At 40.0% G+C, this 19,733-nt stretch overlaps 1 protein-coding gene across 2 annotated transcripts in view; it reads left to right on the top strand.

Moving 5' to 3' along the window:
- The first annotated feature begins 15,101 nt into the window (after positions 1-15,101).
- The window catches only part of mapkap1 (MAPK associated protein 1), a 184,247-nt gene continuing 179,615 nt past the window's right edge, over positions 15,102-19,733 (top strand). For both annotated transcript variants that reach the window (XM_064943569.1, XM_064943568.1), the window contains exon 1: positions 15,102-15,292. The gene's annotated coding sequence lies outside the window, so the exon portion shown is untranslated. The remainder of the gene's footprint in view (positions 15,293-19,733) is intronic.

Raw genomic sequence — 19,733 nt, 5'->3', positions numbered from 1 at the left:
TGAAGTGTTCAAAACCACCATAGTCTTGAGATGAAGGATATCCAAGACTGTGTTTAACTACACAAGAAAACACAAGGCTTGTGTAGTTTGACAAGTTGAATGTTGTTGTATGGCGCAGCGTAGATAGTGTTGGCCTCCGAAATCAGAAACGTAGGCCTACAATTCATATGAATACGATTTTGCAAACAATACACTTACCGCGCAAACCCGAATGAATGTTATAAAATAAGAATGTCGGGATACAAAATGGGGTCCTATCCACAGAGGGAGGGAGAAAATGAGTTATGTATGTATTTGTTACGATGCAGCATGCAGAGATAGGGGGAGGGGGGGAATATAAAATAATTCCTTAATACATCATAGCATGAGGAAATGGCTTTGTGTGCACACTGCAGACTGGAGAAAAGTTCAACAGCCGTGCTGATGTTATATTCCCCATCGTGAAATATATGGGCTAAGGATGGTGGCGGGTGGGCGCCCTCTGGATCTTTTATCCCCGGTGACAAAATTATGGATGACATCACAAACGGCACTTATTGCATATACGCGTGTCGTGGGAGGGATGTAAAATATTGAAAACGGCGCCGGGCGTGAACGTTTACTTTTCAAAATGAAAATGTAATGCTGCAATACTTGAGCACAATTTGGTTAACCTGGAGGAAGGGAGGGGTGCAGAGGCGTCGGGAGGCAATGTCAAATTCATCAGCTGGTTCTCTTTTACTGGGGAACCGTGATGCTCACAAGCACTCGGCTGTAGAAACACATCAGGCCCGACGACCCGCTTTAAGAGGCTGCGACGTTGATGGAGCGCTATTGGTCCTCGTCTCACTTCTACACCCTCTTCACAGAGGGTGTAGGCCCAGCCATGACTCAAAGTTGACCAAATCACTGTTATGTGTTGCAGGGTTGTTGTTGTTTTTTTGTTTTTTTTTGGGGGGGGGGGGTAATTAATAAATATGTGATTTCTTTGCTTTTGCAAGAACGTTTTCATTTTCAAACAATTCTTCATCTCAAAAACGCACATTATCATATTGTGTGATGGTATTTTGTTTGTTTTTTTACTGACATATAAGCGATTTAAGAATAATATCGTAAAACGCACCTTTGGTTTTAAATGGTCGTATGGTTTATCAAGAAACCAAGCCAGAGGTAGAATGTGTACATCAGGGATGGGCAACTGGCGGCCTGCATGCGGCCCGCGGCCCCCCTTTTGTAGGCCCGCGGATCAATATATTTAAATGTTTAATTTTTTTGGCAAACTCAGTCGAGGTCTCAACTTAATGTTGAGCGTTAGAATAGAAAAGAAAAAGGTGAAATTTTTAAATGTGGTTGTGCATCAGCAGGTTTTATCTTGTCACTCAATTAGCTCATGTCAACTATTATTTATTTTTTTGATTGGTAAGTTAGTCTTGCCAGCTATCTAAACTTGTAGTAATCATGGTCAAATTACAGACCGGGGGTCCCACATTGATTTTGTTAGTCACTCTCACATATCATGTTAAAAACGGCAAACACCCTATGGCAAAATGTGCAGAATTGCAGGAAATGAATTCTAACACCTCGCTGTCAATAGGATAGCCACTAAAATGTTTTGCTCGCTAACAAAATATATATCTTAGTGGCCCCCAAACGGCTGAAGGCTGGCACTGACAGCATGCATGGATATGGATGTCTTGTGGCCCCCACCCCAATCAAAAGTTGCCCATCCCTGGTGTAGATCAATGTAGTGACCTGCTTGCTAAGTTGGCCCCTTTTCAGACCTACTAACAACACAGTGAGCCTAAGGCTGGTACTTTAACTCAGGGAACATATTGTTACCACGTCCGTGGTCCGGCAACAGTGTACAGGCCTAACCATCGTCTCTAATCAATCGTGGCTCTTTAACTTGACGGCCAGTCACTCCTAGCTGCTGCCACCGCCTCCGGATCGCAATTCCACCATCCCTGTCAAGCCTAATTAACAAGTCAGACGTGCAGTCGGGAACATTTATGCAATTAACCTGCTAAAAAAAAAAAATTGTCGGAGGATGCTAATTGCTACGCTAGTCGCCACGGAGCCTCATTAGCATAGCTTATGTGTGAAAAACAATTAGAGACCGCGTTTACGTCTGAACCGCAGTAAAAACCCTCACAGCTATGACAAAGGAACGAGAAAGGGAAATTGATGAAGGGGAGGAGAAGAAGTCTACTCGACTGTATTCTTTTGTTTTCGAAATACAAAAAAAAAACATATTTTGCAATCCCAGCGTACTTCAGTGTACAGCGGGAACATGAGGTTGAAACAAGAAAAACAGGGAAGATATTAGCTGTTATAAATAAGCCACTACTACTTAAAAACAAACGTAAGGCAGTTTATAGAAATGTAAGACAATAATCCTGCCTAGTAGCATGACTAGATGCTAAAGCCACTGTCCATTGATGCTAACAACAAGCAGTGTATTCAGAAAAGACAGTATACTCAATATACTGTGAGAAGCAGCTCACGCTGTGCTTCAAGGAGCATCAAAAATCACATCAGGGATTTCCACTGACAATGTTCACAATCTAGTCCATTTTCCAAACCACTGGTTCATGAGGCCATCTTAACAACCGCCTATGAGCCAAGGCGAGGACGGAAGCACACCAGCAGAACGTAAGAACCTGTTGTTAAGCAGCAACATAATCTGATAACTCCATAAGCAAGAAAAATGCTATTGCTGATTTTGAGGAATACTGCTTTTGTACACGAGGGGTCAACTTCATTTGAGTTCTATTCATTAAATCAATGGGACTTGTTTTGAGATGTGTTCTATTTAGTTGTCTGACATTCTGAGAGAAGAAGCCATCTTTCAATCAAGTTTATTCATACATTATTCATACATTATTATTATTATTATTATTATTATTATTGTGGCAGGCACTTTATCTAATGAAAATCCCGACAGATTTATTCCTCTCATTAGCTCACTGTTTGATTGCCCTGAGACAGAATGTCCCCCACAGGCTTAAGAAATGCTTACCTCCTCAATCTGAGCCGGCTGGTAAATCAACTTAATGATTTCAATTGCCCTCACTTCGCTTTATTACAATCTTAGCCCACAATTGATTTAGCCAAGCAAGAAAGTATATGGGAGCACATTATCAAGATGTGTGTTTTGCAGAATGCAAAGCTCTAATGTGCTCCGGCAGTTTTGAGAGCAGAATCTGTGATCCACTGCAGTGAAATATCTTTCTTACTGAGCTGGTTTCCCTTGTCCTCGGAGTAACTTCCAGGGTTGCAAAAAGCTTCAAATGCTAGGACAATGCTATCTGTTTCATAGTGCTTGTGACTCTGAACGTGACGCTTATCTTATGCAGTGGTGGGAAAAGATCTTAATTGTCTTACTTGAAGTGAAAGTCACCCAGTAAAATACCACTTGAATAAAAGTAAAAAATAAAACAATCTGGCTTTAAATGTACTTGAGAACAGGGAGATGGGAGAAGTCCTCAGTTTATTTACGGACAGATGGGGGGGGCACATTCCAACACTCAGACATCATCTACAAACGCACCACTTGTGTTAAGTGAGTCCGCCAGATCAGAGGCAGTGAGGATGACAGAGCATTATATTGATAGGTGCGTGAATCGGAACATATTCCCGTCCAGCATGAGCATTCGAAATGTAACGAATACTTTTTGGTGTCAGATTATTTTTTTTTTAAGTACATTATTTTCTTTAGGAATGTAGTGGAGTCAAAGTAAAGTATAAATAGTTAAGTATAGTACATATACCTCACAAACAAATACTTAAGTAGTACTTTGAAGTATTTTATACTTTACACCACTGGTCTTACGTAAATGTAATTAAATATTCACTATACAGACTACATTTTCCTTTGATATAAAAACAACAACCTGTAATTAGCACATCATAGAACTAAATATGCCCAGGGCTCGGATTTGTAGAGAACTATCCAGATTTATTTTTGAAACACATAGCAAGCAAACATCTCTCTCCCTTCTTTGCCAGAGTGTAAAGTAAGAGAAAACGACAGAGTGCGCATCAAAGGTGTGATTCCACTAAGGCTAGGTAGTACATCTGTTTACTCCAAACCACTCCCTGTGTTTCTGAGACATATCTGAACCCACAAATATTGGACAAAAGATTTCAGGGGTCACAAGGTCAATTTCGTTAATTGTCGTATGATCGTTTATGCTCCCGACCCCAGATCTTAATGACTTAATTAGCACCGTAATTAGCTTAATTCGTTTTTATATTACTGTATCGAAATAAAGAAACAATGTCTCACACTATATATACACTCCCTGTAATTGAACGCATAAAGCTAACCAACCCTTTCCCCGAGCCTTCTTTAGGGTACAACCTGCAGAAGACACTGAGACTCATCGACTAAGAGTATTTGCTAAATGTCTCAAGGCTTTATACGCAACGCTTCAATGTACTCTTTTCATCCATACTTTCAGTGTCCACTGGCCAGTAATGTAGTAAAATGGTGTAAAATGCCAAAATAAAGAAACCAATATAAATTCTCATTTTAGCATTTCGTACAGTAAATAGACCAAAAAAGTACTTGTCATTTTAATTTGCTAGATCATAGCGAGGTTCACAAGCTTTTGCTCTTTTTCCAATTGCATACTAGTTATCCGTATACAAACACAAACACACACACACACACACACACACACACACAATTAAAGGCTCCTCTATCTTTCTCGGCTGCAGTCCCTAAACATTTGTTACATTTGCTGACAAAAACAATTCACATCAAATGTATAATTTGAGCCTTGAAGCCTTCTGTTTCTAACGACGAGGTGCTCTGTTTCCAACTTGGCCAATGAGGATTTTAGGTTGACCCTTACTCTGCATAACAGCTAAGAATATTTTGGATTGATAGCGTCTTAAACTAGATTCAGAGAATAATGTACAATTCCCTACGTAAATGAATATGTACAAACATTAAAATGCACTCTCTGTTCATTTCCTGGGTTTAGTCCATCAGAAAATATTAGTCCATCAGAAAATATTAGTTCACGAGAAATGTTATCCAGCTGAATACAGAGGCACTGATTTACACGGTGCATTTAATAACCATTGTTCTTCGACCATGCTATCCTTTGTAACAACACACACAGCTATAGTACAATCAAAAGAGAGATATATATATATATATATATACACACACACACACAACAGATATATTCAGCACGGCGGCAACCCTCTCAGAGACGTAAGCACCCGACCCCAACACAGTCAAAATAAAGACCAATCACTGTTAACAATCCCAGCTCTTGTGAAACCCCCCTGAAACGCACGGCTCGACACTAAAGGTGATTTACAAAGGAACGTCTAAAAGGGAATATGAGGGAAAACAAAGCTCCAATGAAAGCAATATAGTGAATGATTGTTTTCCAGCAACGTGGAATTTGATTCCCAACCTTACTTTATTTATTTTTTTGCAGTATTTTATAAAATAACAAGAGGCTCCTATTGGGCCTTAAAGTGCAGCTTTCCCCATTTACCTCAAGTTGCCAAAACAGCACTTGGAAAACCCATCGCTAATGCTCTTACCTTTGTAAAAACAAAATGTGGCATAATGCCAATGACAATAGCCCTTTGCAAGTCATAGCTAAGCTTTGTGAAACATAATTAATTAGCCATAGAGATTGGTTTTTTTACAACAAAAATGCCATTCCTAAACCAGTATCTGCAAACTAAATACAGTGACTGGTTCGGTCCAAAATCATTTAGAGTGTAAGATATTTTATAAATCATCAATACAGTGCCATACGGTATAATCCAACCAGTATAACAGTTTTACAATTATAACAGAAATATTAGACCTTTAAATCACAACTCTATAGGCCTACACTACTGAAAAAAATTACACTGAACATTTATTAAAAACTTCAATCACTTGCTGAGACTGTGGCTTAATGTGAGATTGTTGTGAAAATGACCTATGAATATTCCAGTAATAACCCATAACCATCTATTGTGTCTAATGAAGCCAAACTGTACATCCACATTTCTATCTGGAGCTATGCTCACTTTCAGCCCTTACACTACCTATGTATTTGTTATAGCTTGAAGTCATATCTCTCTCTCTCTCTCTCTCTCTCTCTCTCTCTCTCTCTCTCCCACTCTCTCCCACTCTCTCCCACTCTCTCCCACTCCTGAGAAGTTCATTAAATGTTATGTTTCCTCAAGTCACTCTGAACTGCATGTCTCACAATGGCTACACAGCTGGCCAAGCACAGGTGTTATTTGGTGATGATGGCACTTCATCATTGATGCTTTAGGGTTGTGATCTCTGAATCTGAACCCTCGTCATCTAGTTTTAATATTACCTCAGTGGTTGAAGGTTACTCATTTTCAAATGTTTTTATGTTTGTGACAATATGTCTTTTACTATCTCCCCTCTCAAATCACAGAAAAATGTCAATTGCACACCTTTCCACTCTGTGTTAAAATGATGTCACCAACCTTGTTTTGACATCTATAGTCCTCTCACCCATTCATAAATATATATTACAATAGGCTACACTTGTGCTTTTGTTGCTTGTAGTATCCATGTAAAAATCTATTGAATTATACTTGTTTTTAACTACACTACTATCATCACCAAGGAAGATGCAAAATACTTGTCACAATTCTCTTGAGCAACTTCACATACATTGTGATCCAGTGTGATCCAGATTTGACATAATGAGACATGCATTCCAATCTAATGAACCTTAGTGGAGTGTTTACTCACACGGTTAAATTATAATTACAAGAAATGTGCCAGTTTCTTCATAAAGTGTGACATATTCTCTTGAACTGCCATGGCAATATTTTGTGATGTTTTCTTCCGGTGGAAAAATGCTGGCAACCAACGTCATATAAACTCATGTTATTCAACTTCAATTTCCCCCTTAGTATAGTAGGCCTACATCCAATATAATGTTAGCTTCAGTGAATTATACAGTACTGCTTAGCCGTCACCTTAATGCAGACACATTCATTACCAACCAACGCACACAGGTCATCCGCGTGCTATAGCTGAAACACGGTCAAACTGGTGCAAACGGTGTTCAATCTCATCTGCTAAATGACAAACAGATTATCTTGTGAAATGTAGCTGCATATATTATATGATAAAAAATGATGTTTTCGAGCGCAAAGAACAGAGTGGACTGCAAATGAAAACCTATTGCTCGTCGGCAAGGTTCCCTAAATAGTGTAGTTACAGCTTGTCAACTCACCTGTTTTCTCTTTGATTTCGCAGAGAACGCTGAAGAGCGCGGGTTTCATTCTGTGACAGTTCAATCCATGTTTCCTTTGTCAGTAAAGAAAAAAAATGCTTGTTAGTAACAACATTAGCTACAATATCAGTTTTGTGCCTTTAAAATTGGGGAAATAACTCAAATGGATAGGCCTCAAGGGCACATGTAGTTTATGGTATATATAGTTCCACTATTGTATCCAACTTCACATTAATTGAATTGTATTGTTATCACTGTACGCTTTTGTCGTTATCATGTTAATATTTTAATTGGTCAAAGACGCAATTTGCCAGATAGGGCACATGAGACATCATGCCTATGCAAGCTTATTGAACATTAGGCTACCAATGAACAATCTATCACAATTTAAAAAGTTGCCATAGGCCTATAGCCTATAACTGTAGCCTCTGTCTACAGAATAACCCACAATTAAATTATTCGCCAACTGTGTGTAGAATTATTAATTCGCGAAATGAAAATAATTCAAAAGGACCAACTTTGCTTGCGCCTCATCCAGACTTTGGTCGGTAATTGTCATTATTTGATGAAGAATGTCCCCAATATCTTGTTTTCTTCCGTCCCCATCGGTCCCCTCGTGTCCGTGGGGCGGCGGTAGTCCCATGCCTCCTTGTACCGAATGGCCAGCCAGAGTCACGCCGCTGAGCGCCTGCATTATCCGGGCTTGTTCCTCCATCATGATGCCGCAACACAATCAATATGCGCTTTTCAGCGAGGCAAAAAGAGAAGATTGTATATGTTTCAATCACATACAGGAGCAATATTGTCCGGCTGATGGCACATTGAAAATTGAACGCGATCTGTTACAGAAAATTGTAAATTATAGGTTACCGAGAACGGTACTCGACTATATAAAAAATCTTCTCTGATAGTTTTCTTCAATTCACAGCATGTAATGAAAATTATGTTTCAGTCTAAAATCAATATGATATTCATTATCTAACACTAATTAATCTGAGTAGCCTAGGCAATAGAGGTGTGTCTTGCAGGTAGCCTATTCATGCAAAAGGTCCGTGCTGTTTTCAGTCTGAATGTTGTCTTCAACCGATTCTCCCTGCGTATCCTCTTGGCATCCTCGTTGTTCTGGTCTTGATACGAACTTCCAAGATTCCATAGAACCAGCAATCCAAGCGCAACTTGCAACCCAACACAATGTGCTACAGCTAAAATAACAATGTCAAAAGGCACCACTTGCTTTTCTCAAAAGTTGCAGTGGATTCCCCGATGCTAAAATAAGGGTAATAACGTGCTAGAAAAATAGCGAACGAGTAGGCCACTTTTAAAAGTTAAAATTTGACAAAGAAATGGTATGATTGCGCAACAAATAGAAATGCGTAAATTCCTGTAGGTCTACTCCTGTCAAAATCACGTCAGTCTTAGGTTAGTTGACGGTTTTTGGTGGTGTGCTGAGCGATTGGGAGGACGTGATAGACTGAACGCTATAGCATCAAAAAAAAATAGAAGAACCGTATGAAGCTCCACCCCTTTCTGAGATGTAAAACCCTTGTCCCTCCTGTAGCCTCCCCCTCGGCTCTTACTACAGCACATAGCACTGAGATATGATGATGTTAAGAGGACACCTATTCAGACAACGCAAAGTATCACTCTTAATTTGATCGTGCATAAAAAGACGCGTCGTCACTTAACCCATTCAAGGTTACGGCGCACAGACATTATCGAGTTGAGTGCACGAAAAAAGCTAGCATGAAACTATATGTGGAGAATGACCCCCTTCTGTAGCTCACGTGATCCAAATACGACCTGACCTATTCTAGGGCAGCAAGGTTCTAAACATGAAAGAGAGTGTTTTTTTTTTCTCCAATCGTCTCTCTGCGGAAGTAGACTGAAAGGTCAAATCCACCAATGATGGAATAGCAGAGTCAATGGCCCACCCTTAAGATAATTGTATGGGCAGTCAGTAACTTTCCATTGGTCGTTGCCACGAGTGATATTTGCATGGTGGTCCTCCCTTTTGGTTGCTATGACAGCAACTGTGAGAATTGGATGCACAACTTGAGAGACAAAGACAGTGTTCAGGCAGTTCAGCAATAATAAAATACTGTAGATAGTTATGTGAGAAGGATATACTAAACATCAAGAAAGGTATACCATTGTAGGCCTATGTGGATTAAAGAATGGTTTTCTTTTCAGCTTTATTTTCAACAACTTTCAGGGAGTGGCCTTTAGAATAGCCATATGATGGCACAAAGGCCCAGCCAAAATCTGTGGTGGAAAAATAATAACAGAATGTACTCATCACGTCGATTAACAATGGCTTTCAATAAGAAGCTTGGAATGGTGCATTCCGGTCAGGAAGTGGAGATTCACAATGTAACCATGCTTGAAATGCCAAAGTTGTGGCATCAATGCATGTGCAGTGCCTAAGCGCTTAAATGGAGGAATGTGGTCTTCTGGAGACGAGTCGGACCAAAGTGGGCACCTTGGCCTTCCAATGATCCCCCATTTGAATAAATGGATATTCAAATGAGGTACAAACTTATCTCCAATGGAAGAGTCCGCTTCCACGTGCAACAATGCATAAATTAAACAAATCAAAACACATACAGAAATATGGATTTATACAATGCGAGTTTAGACTGAATTGGATGTTAAGCCTAATTGAGACACTGAACCAGACTGTTATTTGCTTATTGCCTTCGCCATGACTGGAAATACCGGAATCCGCTTACCCACACAGCCAACGCAGCCGCCTAAAATTGTCTTCTGTGTAAAGCTAGCAGCAGGTTTGCCTCTGACCCTGGCGAGAGCGGCACGGGGAGGGACATCAGCTGCCGACGGTTGCGTGCACAGGGAATTTTTCTCTGCCTCTTAAGTTAAACAAATTGTAACTTTTGCAAGAACAAGGGGGCTGGCTAGATCCTGGACCCAGAGGTGTCGTGTTAGCCACTTTCTGTTCTGCCTGCATGTAGCCAAGGTGTAGACAGCTTTACCTGTGTTTTCCCTTTGAGTGTGTAAGGCCCTTGAGCAATCTGAACAATCACACCTTTTAGTCAACCAATGAGATATATATTTTACTTTCGGCATTTCACTATGGATGTTTTTATTGCAATTGTTTTGAGTCATTTTGCCAAGAAAATAAGTAAGCCCAAACTGTTTCTTTTTGGCCTCAAACTCACTTCCATAAAGCTAGTTCGGTCTTATGAACAGCAGATTAGTGACGATGTGTTGATTGAAATATGTCACGTATCAGCATGTGTTAAGGGCATATAGAGAAAATGTTAGATTGTGTCAATGGTTAATATCTTAACTTTCACCTGTGTCTGCCACATTCAAACAAATGTTGGGAAATCAAATATAACTTTATTTGTCACGTGCGCCGAAAACACCTGTTGTATTTGGCGCACGTGACCAATAAAGTTAGATTTGATTTAAATGGAACAGTCCCAACGTTTGCTTGAATGTGGCAGATAAACTATCAATCTCTCTATATAACTACCACAAGCTTAGTGATGATCATTGAGGGAACTATGGTGTTGAATGCTTAGCTGTAGTCAATGAATAGCATTCTCACATAGGTGTTCCTTTTTGTCCAGGTGGGAAAGGGCAGTGTGGAGTGTGATTGAGATTGCATCATCTGTGGATCTGTATGGGCGGTATTCAAATTGGAGTGTGTCTAGGGTTTCTGGGATAATGATGTTAATGTGAGCTACCCGCCTTTCAAAGCACTTCATGGCTACGGACGTGAGTGCTACGGGTCTGTAGTCATTTAGGCAGGTTGCCTTCGTGTTCTTGGGCACAGAGACTATGGTGGTCTGCTTGAAACATGTACGTATTACTGACTCGGACAGGGAGAGGTTCAGTGAAGACACTTGCCAGTTGGTCTGCGCTCTGAGTACACGTCCTGGTAATCTGTCGGCCTTGTGATGCTGATTGGCTGAAAGCTATGGTATATCAGACGTTATAAACTGGGTGGGTCGAGCCCTGAATGCTGATTGGCTGACAGCCGTGGTATATCAGACTGTATACCACGGGTATGACAAAACATTTATTTTTACTACTCTAATGACATTGGCAACCAGTTTGTAACAGCAATAAGGCACCTCGGACGTTACATCATGCTTAAGAACAGCCCTTAGCCGTGGTATATTGGCCATATACCACACCCCCTCGTGCCTTATTGCTTAAATATTCCACGGTATGACCAAAAATGACTAATTATGTTGTTAACCAGTTAATAACCAACCCACCTCAGAGGTTTTTGCTACAGGTAACTGACAGAATAAAGGACACACAACCTCATGTCTTAATAGAGGGCGGCAGGGTGGCCTAGTGGTTAGAGCATTGGGCAAGTAACCAGAAGGTTGCAAGTTCAAACCCCTAAGCTGACAAGGTACAAATCTGTTGTTCTGCCCCTGAACAGGCAGTTAACCCACTAGGCCGTCATTGTAAATAAGAATTTGTTCTTAACTGGTTTGCCAAGTCAAATAAAAGGTTAAATAAAATTTTAAAAAATCTACAATCTCATCCTGACCCAAACAATTAAAACATTGGTGTGAAATTGTTAACAAAATAAGAATCCTTCTCAGTATAGTGGTGCTTTGTTGATTGTACTGCAAACCAAACACAATGTATCAATTTGTTCTTAAATGACTTGCCTAGTAAAATTTAAATAAAAATAGGGTGTTGAGCCACCAGAACAGCTTCAATGCGCCTTGGCATAGATTCTACAAGTGTCTGGAACTCTATTGGAGGGATTTTTAAAATATACTTTTACATTGAACTCGGCAAGTCAGTTAAGAACAATTTCTCATTTATAACGACAGCCTAGGAACAGTGCGTTGTTCAGGAGCAGAACAGCATAATTTAATAATATGTTGTTACGCCATATCCCAATGACTGAAACATAATGAATAATATGTTGTTACGCCATATCCCAACGACTGAAACATAATGAATAATATGTTGTTATGCCATATCCCAACGACTGAAACATAATGAATAATATGTTTTTATGCCATATCCCAACGACTGAAACATAATGAATAATATGTTGTTATGCCATATCCCAACGACTGAAACATAATGAATAATATGTTGTTATGCCATATCCCAACGACTGAAACATAATGAATAATATGTTGTTATGCCATATCCCAACGACTGAAACATAATGAATAATATGTTGTTATGCCATATCCCAAACTGAAACATAATGAATAATATGTTGTTATATCCCAACGACTGAAACATAATTAATTATATTTTGTTATGCCATATCCCAACGACTGAAACATAATGAATAATATGTTGTTACGCCATATCCCAACGACTGAAACATAATGAATAATATGTTGTTACGCCATATCCCAACGACTGAAACATAATGAATAATATGTTGTTATGCCATATCCCAACGACTGAAACATAATGAATAATATGTTGTTACATATCCCAAACTGAAACATAATGAATAATATGTTGTTATGCCATATCCCAACGACTGAAACATAATGAATAATATGTTGTTATGCCATATCCCAACGACTGAAACATAATGAATAATATGTTGTTATGCCATATCCCAACGACTGAAACATAATGAATAATATGTTGTTACGCCATATCCCAACGACTGAAACATAATGAATAATATGTTTTTACGCCATATCCCAACGACTGAAACATAATGAATAATATGTTGTTACGCCATATCCCAACGACTGAAACATAATGAATAATATGTTTTTACGCCATATCCCAACGACTGAAACATAATGAATAATATGTAATGAATTATGCCATATCCCAACGACTGAAACATAATGAATAATATGTTTTTACGCCATATCCCAACGACTGAAACATAATGAATAATATGTTTTTACGCCATATCCCAACGACTGAAACATAATGAATAATATGTTTTTATGCCATATCCCAACGACTGAAACATAATGAATAATATGTTGTTATGCCATATCCCAACGACTGAAACATAATGAATAATATGTTGTTATGCCATATCCCAACGACTGAAACATAATGAATAATATGTTTTTATGCCATATCCCAACGACTGAAACATAATGAATAATATGTTGTTATGCCATATCCCAACGACTGAAACATAATGAATAATATGTTGTTATGCCATATCCCAACGACTGAAACATAATGAATAATAATGCCATATCCCAAATAATATGAATAATATGTTTTTATGCCATATCCCAACGACTGAAACATAATGAATAATATGTTTTTATGCCATATCCCAACGACTGAAACATAATGAATAATATGTTGTTATGCCATATCCCAACGACTGAAACATAATGAATAATATGTTGTTACGCCATATCCCAACGACTGAAACATAATGAATAATATGTTTTTATGCCATATCCCAACGACTGAAACATAATGAATAATATGTTGTTACGCCATATCCCAACGACTGAAACATAATGAATAATATGTTGTTATGCCATATCCCAACGACTGAAACATAATGAATAATATGTTTTTATGCCATATCCTAACGACTGAAATACAATTAATTATATTTTGTTATGCCATATCCCAACGACTGAAATATAATTAATTATATTTGATTTGTGCATATGAACAGCTATTTGTTGTGGTATATTGTGCCTTATTGCTTAATTATATTTCGCTTCCATACAATTTGGTTGTAAATCCAGATTTCAGGACCATGTTCATTATGACCATATCCTTTACAATGGGAAAGGTACTGTAATTATCCAGTACGTTTGACTAAGTCTGGCTAATACAGTATTAAAATCATATTTTCTTTCTATACAGTATGTCTATCGTGTCATAACACAGCAGGGAAAAAATACAACTGAGAGCTTTTAGCCCTGTGCCTGATTCAACATTCCAACATTAAATCATTTTAACATTTTGTAAATATTTCCACTTTAATGTTGCCACGGTTTCAAGCGAGAGGCCTATTCCCAAGTAAGGACAGACACTCTTTGTTGATACTCTCGCAATCCCTCTGAAACTGTTGCAGAGGTGCGGGGTGGAATGTTTTTCTGACTTTCCTCCCTTGAGCTATACGATGACACTGTCTTTTCACTTGACCTTGAAGTAGCAGCGTACCACTCCCAGGAGTTGAGGGAGAGAGGAGCTCCTGTTATGGATGCAGCATTCATCACTGAAATATGCTCCTGTCAAAACCCACTCTATATCCACAGAGCCTGTACGAGTTCCCAGGTAGCCTACAGAGTAAACGGAGCCCCAGTCAGAGGGCTGTGAGTGGATGGTTAGTTACCACATTACATTTTTTTTTTGTGTCATATGCAATATATAAGTTATTCCTTGTTGTTATGGATTGAACACCCTATGCAAATGATGTATTGTATGCAATGCAGGCACAAACACAGACACCATTGCACACATGCATAAACATAAACACAAATGCATGAACACTCACAACAAAGATGGTTAGCCTATCTACACACATGCAAAACACTCTCACAAGCACGTAATGTTTAATGTTATGGACAGACAAGCTTGCATTCACACATATGCCTATTTCTCTAATCATACATACTGTCTCTGAACAAATGTGTGTGGTGATACGTTTGCGCACTAGTATATCACACACACACACTATATAAATATTAAAGACAATTTTCTGCAATCTACACTATGAATTTCAAACCTAATTGTGAAGAAAATACAAAGTTGTTCAATTCTCTGTGACTGTTCATTGCAATTTATTAATTGGCTATAGGTGAGCGCTTTAATTATTTCCTTAAATATTATTGGTTTAGCCAAACGTCAGTCAAGTTTTGTCTGGGGGTGTTGTGTTTGGGGATGGGTCCCTCCCACCTTGCTTTGACACTCCACTTCCGGTGTGTAGGAACTGCATCAACACTGTCAACAGAGGAAATACATTGTCATGGAGTTTATTGTTGATTTTCTAAGAGTTAAAGTTTTTATTTTAGCGTTATTGAAATGAGACACTGTAACTGGACGTATGCACAGATGGTACAGTGTATCTCGGAACTTTCTCTTCCTCGGATAAGGCATGCATAACGGTAGGTTAGCAGGTTTGTAAGGCACAAATACCAAATAGTTGCTAGCGCAAGCCAGGGCCTTGCTAACGTTAGCTAGCTAGAGTAAGATTAACATTAGCTAGCTAGTTTAGCCTCTGTTTATTAGGAATTATAGAACTACAGTAGTTAGATAAGTGTTTACGCTTGCTCGTTTACATCTTTTGGCTATTTCGACAAGCTCCATCTAGATGGCTACCTAGCTAAAGTAACCAAAATATATGCAGGTAGTTAGCTAGTTAGCGCGCGAGTTGTTTTAGGGGTTTAGCCAAACAACCCAGTAGATGGGTACTATACCCAATTTTCTAGCGAATTTACTAACTATCTTCTGCCGGCTATCGTGTTTTGCACAAATGATAATGATGATGATGCTGCTGCTGTTAGCTTGCTAACGTTACTGCCAAGCTTAGTGTGCAGTGGGTTTGTAGCCAGTTAGCTACAAGCACGCGAGGAAGCTTGAGTTGTCTGCTTCGTTCGTGTTACTCAGGGATGGGCAACTTTGATGATAGGCCGCAGTGGCTTGCTGATCTGCATACCTACACACATGCAGTCAGAACCGGCCCTAGCCTTTTGGGGGGGGCCTTTGTACCCCTCCCCTACCACCTTGAGAGCGGAACACTTTAGGGGAGCCCCTTTTTTGTTAATTTCCAGCAATTCTACATATTTTGCTATAGGCAGTAGAGAAGATGTTGCAGTTTTAAAGCAAGTTTCTGCAGTTCTACACATTTTGACAGGGGTGGATTTAGCAATTTAATAACTAATTTAATGTAATTCTACTCATTTTCCCATGGGGCGGAGAAAATAAAATTAGCAGTTTTACATTTCCTGCAATTTTGCCATTGGGTGGAAAGAAATGTTTGCCGTTTTTTTAAATGATATCTGAGTGAGATTTTACTATCAATCCGTGGGGGATCCGGGTCCGTAATTCGACCTTGGAGACCCGAGTCCGTATTTCGACCCATGGAGACCCGGGTCCATAATTAGACCTTGATTACTACAACTGGCTGCTAAACAAATTTACCAATCTAAAAAAATGTTAGCTGACATTGGTGGCAGTAAATTGAGCCCCCTACCTCCCAGCTCAAAGATTCCACCCTGATACTGACCCATAGCTAGGGTGTCAGAACTGTGGGTGGTTATCAGATAGCTAGCAGACAAAACAAATGTACACACTTTGTGGCAATACAAGACACTGGTGACACGTTTGCACCTCCTTTTCTGGTGCATGTTTAGGATGTCAACACTCAGGCTGTGAAACAGGTTTTCAGTTCAGTTATTGACTGTAAAGAAGGTTGCATTTTTTGTTGTTGAACATTACAAAGTAAGCAGCCGCTATCAATCTGGCATAGCTAGTGTTGTGTATGTAGTACAGTAGAAGTCTGTCTCTCTCTCTGTCTCTCTCTCTCTCTCTCTCTCTCTCTCTCTCTCTCTCTTTCTCTCTCTCTCTCTCTCTCTCTCTCTCTCTCTCTCTCTCTCTCTCTCTCTCTCTATAATAGCACCTCTCCCACCTCTGACTGACACTTACCTATGAGCCTACCCTGTCTCTCTCCATTTAGCCTACTGTAACCAGCATCTTAATCTCCGCAAAAAAAAAAAGTGGAGGACTTCGTTGTTGTTGGGTGTATTGGGGCATATTTAGCACTAGTAGGATGCGGTGGAGGAGAGTGATGCCACAGCCTACCTGTTGCTCACCTCGGCAAAAAAGGACAGAAAAGGATTTGTCCCCATCATTCAAGTGGTCACTGACACAGTAAAGGGCCGTCCACACCAAGAACGATAACTGTAACGATAACTATACCGATTAAACTACACATAACTATAAAACGTTGGCGAGCATTCACACTAGAGGACAGTTTATCGTTCTACTGTGCTCCTGTCAATCAATTGATCAACTATCCTACTGCACGCTGTAGGTCTATTAATAATGTGAGGAAACAGACCATTCAAGTGTTTTGTTATAGTGACAACTACAAATAATACTTCAATGTACATGTAATGAAAAATAAGATAGAAACTCATATTTAAATGTAGCAATTCGACAACAAACGCTGCTTATTAAATAATATTTTATTTGTCACATGCCTCGAATACAACAGGTGTAGTAGACCTTACAGTGAAATGCTGAATACAACAGGTGTAGTAGACCTTACAGTGAAATGCTGAATACAACAGGTGTAGTAGACCTTACAGTGAAATGCTTACTTACAAGCCCTTAACCAACAAAAGTAAGAAAATAAAATAAATAATTAAAGAGCAGCAGGAAAATAACAGTAGCGAGGCTATATACAGGGGGTACCAGTACAGAGTCAATGTGGAGGCTATATACAGGGGGTACCGGTACAGAGTCAATGTGGAGACTATATACAGGGTGTACCAATACAGAGTCAATGTGCAGGGACAATTTTTAGGGCCTTCATCTGACACTGCCTGGTATAGAGGTCCTGGATGGCAGGAAGCTTGGCCCCAGTGATGTACTGGGCAGTAAGCACTACCCTCTGTAGCGCCTTACGGTCAGATGCCGAGCAGTTGCCATACCAGGCAGTGATGCAACCAGTCAGGATGCTCTCAATGGTGCAGCTGTATAACTTTTTGAGGATCTGAGGACCCATGCCAAATCTTTTCAGTCTCCCGAGGGGGAATAGGCTTTGTCATGCCCTCTTTATGACTGTATTGGTGTGTTTGGACCATTCTAGTTTGTTGGTGATGTGGACACCAAGGATCTTGAAGCTCTCAACCTGCTCCATTACATCCCCATCAATGAGAATGGGGGACGTGCTCTTTCCTCCTTTTCCTGTAGTCCACAATCATCTCCTTTGTCTTGATCACGTTCAGGGAGAGGTTGTTGTCCTGGCATCACACGGCCAGGTCTCTGACCTCCTCCTTATAGGCTATGTCATCGTCGGTGATCAGGCCTACCACTGTTGTGTTGTCGGCAAACTTAATGATGGTGTTGGAGTCGTGCCTGTTCATGCAGTCGTGGGTGAACAAGGAGTACAGGAGGGGACTGAGCACGCACCCCTGAGGGGCCCCAGTGTTGAGGATCAGTGTGGCAGATGTGTTGTTACCTACCACCTAAGAGCGGCCCGTCAGCCTGTGCGTCTTTTACATTTTTACATCATGTCATTGCTTGCCCCATTGCTCAAGTGGTTTGCTAGTAGGCTCCTTCTGACTCTGTCAGTCATGGATCATCTGTCTCTCAAGTATTACCAGTTACGAAGGAAAGCTCACTGTGCGTTCTGCTTCTCCTCTCCCCTTCGAGTGGCTATTCCTCACGCAACTATAACCTGGAGCGCTTCAATAGAACACGTTTTTGATTGGTTGTTGACGTTGTATCGGGGGGGTTAGCAATAGTTATCCACAATTTTTGTAGTTACAGTGCATTCGGAAAGTATTCAGACCTCTTCCCTTTTTCCACATTTTGTTACTTTACAGCCTTATTCTAAAATTGATTACATTTTTTCTCCCCTCATCAATCCACACACAATACCCCATAATGACAAAATGAAAGCAGGTTTTTAGAATTTTTTTGAAAATGTATTAAAAACAGAAATACATTATTTACCCTTTGCTATGGGACTCGAAATTGAGCTCAGGTTCATCTTGTTTCCATTGATCATCCTTGAGATGTTTCTACAGCTTGATTGGAGTCCACCTGTGGTAAATTTAATTGATTGGACATGATTTGGAAAGGCACACACCAGTCTATATAAGGTGCCAGAGTTGACCGTGCATGTCAGAGCAAAAACAAAGCCATGAGGATTAAGGAATTGTCCATATTGTTCTGAGACAGGATTGTGTCGAGGCACAGATCTGGGTAAGTGTACCAAAAAATGTCTGCAGCATTAAAAGTCCCCAAGAACACAGTGGCCTCCATCATTTGTTAAATGGAAGAAGTTTGGAACCACCAAGACTCTTCCTAGAGCTGGCCGCCTGGGCAATCAGGGGAGAAGGGCCTTGGTCAGGGAGGTGACCAAGAAGCTGATGGTCACTCTGACAGCGCTCCAGAGTTCCTCTGTGGAGATGGGAGAACCATCCAGAAGGACAACCATCTCTGCAGCACTTCTACTAAGTTTTTAACTTACTAGTTATCTAAGCAAGCTGTCTGAATTAATAAGGTGACGGGGCATCATATTGTCAGCTTCCTGTTGTGTTTGAGAAATCAAAGCCCTTTGGATGAAATATCTGTACAGCTGCCACTGCTTGATTTCCTTGCATTTTTTTCTCCTTTCTGTTCTTGACAAGTCTGCTCCTCCCCCCCCTCTTCGCCAAGCAGAGCAGGTCGATCCGTTGCCCTAGCGACTCCAGACTCCACATAGACACAGCGTGTACACATGGTACTCCAGAGCCAGTACTGTTCTTCCTTCAGACAAGCACGCACCAACTTTTTTTCAGTTGCACAATGTCTCTCGTTCACATTACATGTCCA

Source organism: Oncorhynchus masou, chromosome 28 (assembly GCF_036934945.1).
Source record: "Oncorhynchus masou masou isolate Uvic2021 chromosome 28, UVic_Omas_1.1, whole genome shotgun sequence".
NCBI lineage: Eukaryota > Metazoa > Chordata > Actinopteri > Salmoniformes > Salmonidae > Oncorhynchus > Oncorhynchus masou.
Note: the sequence above shows the minus strand (reverse complement) of the source record. Positions and strands in the feature narration are given on the sequence as shown.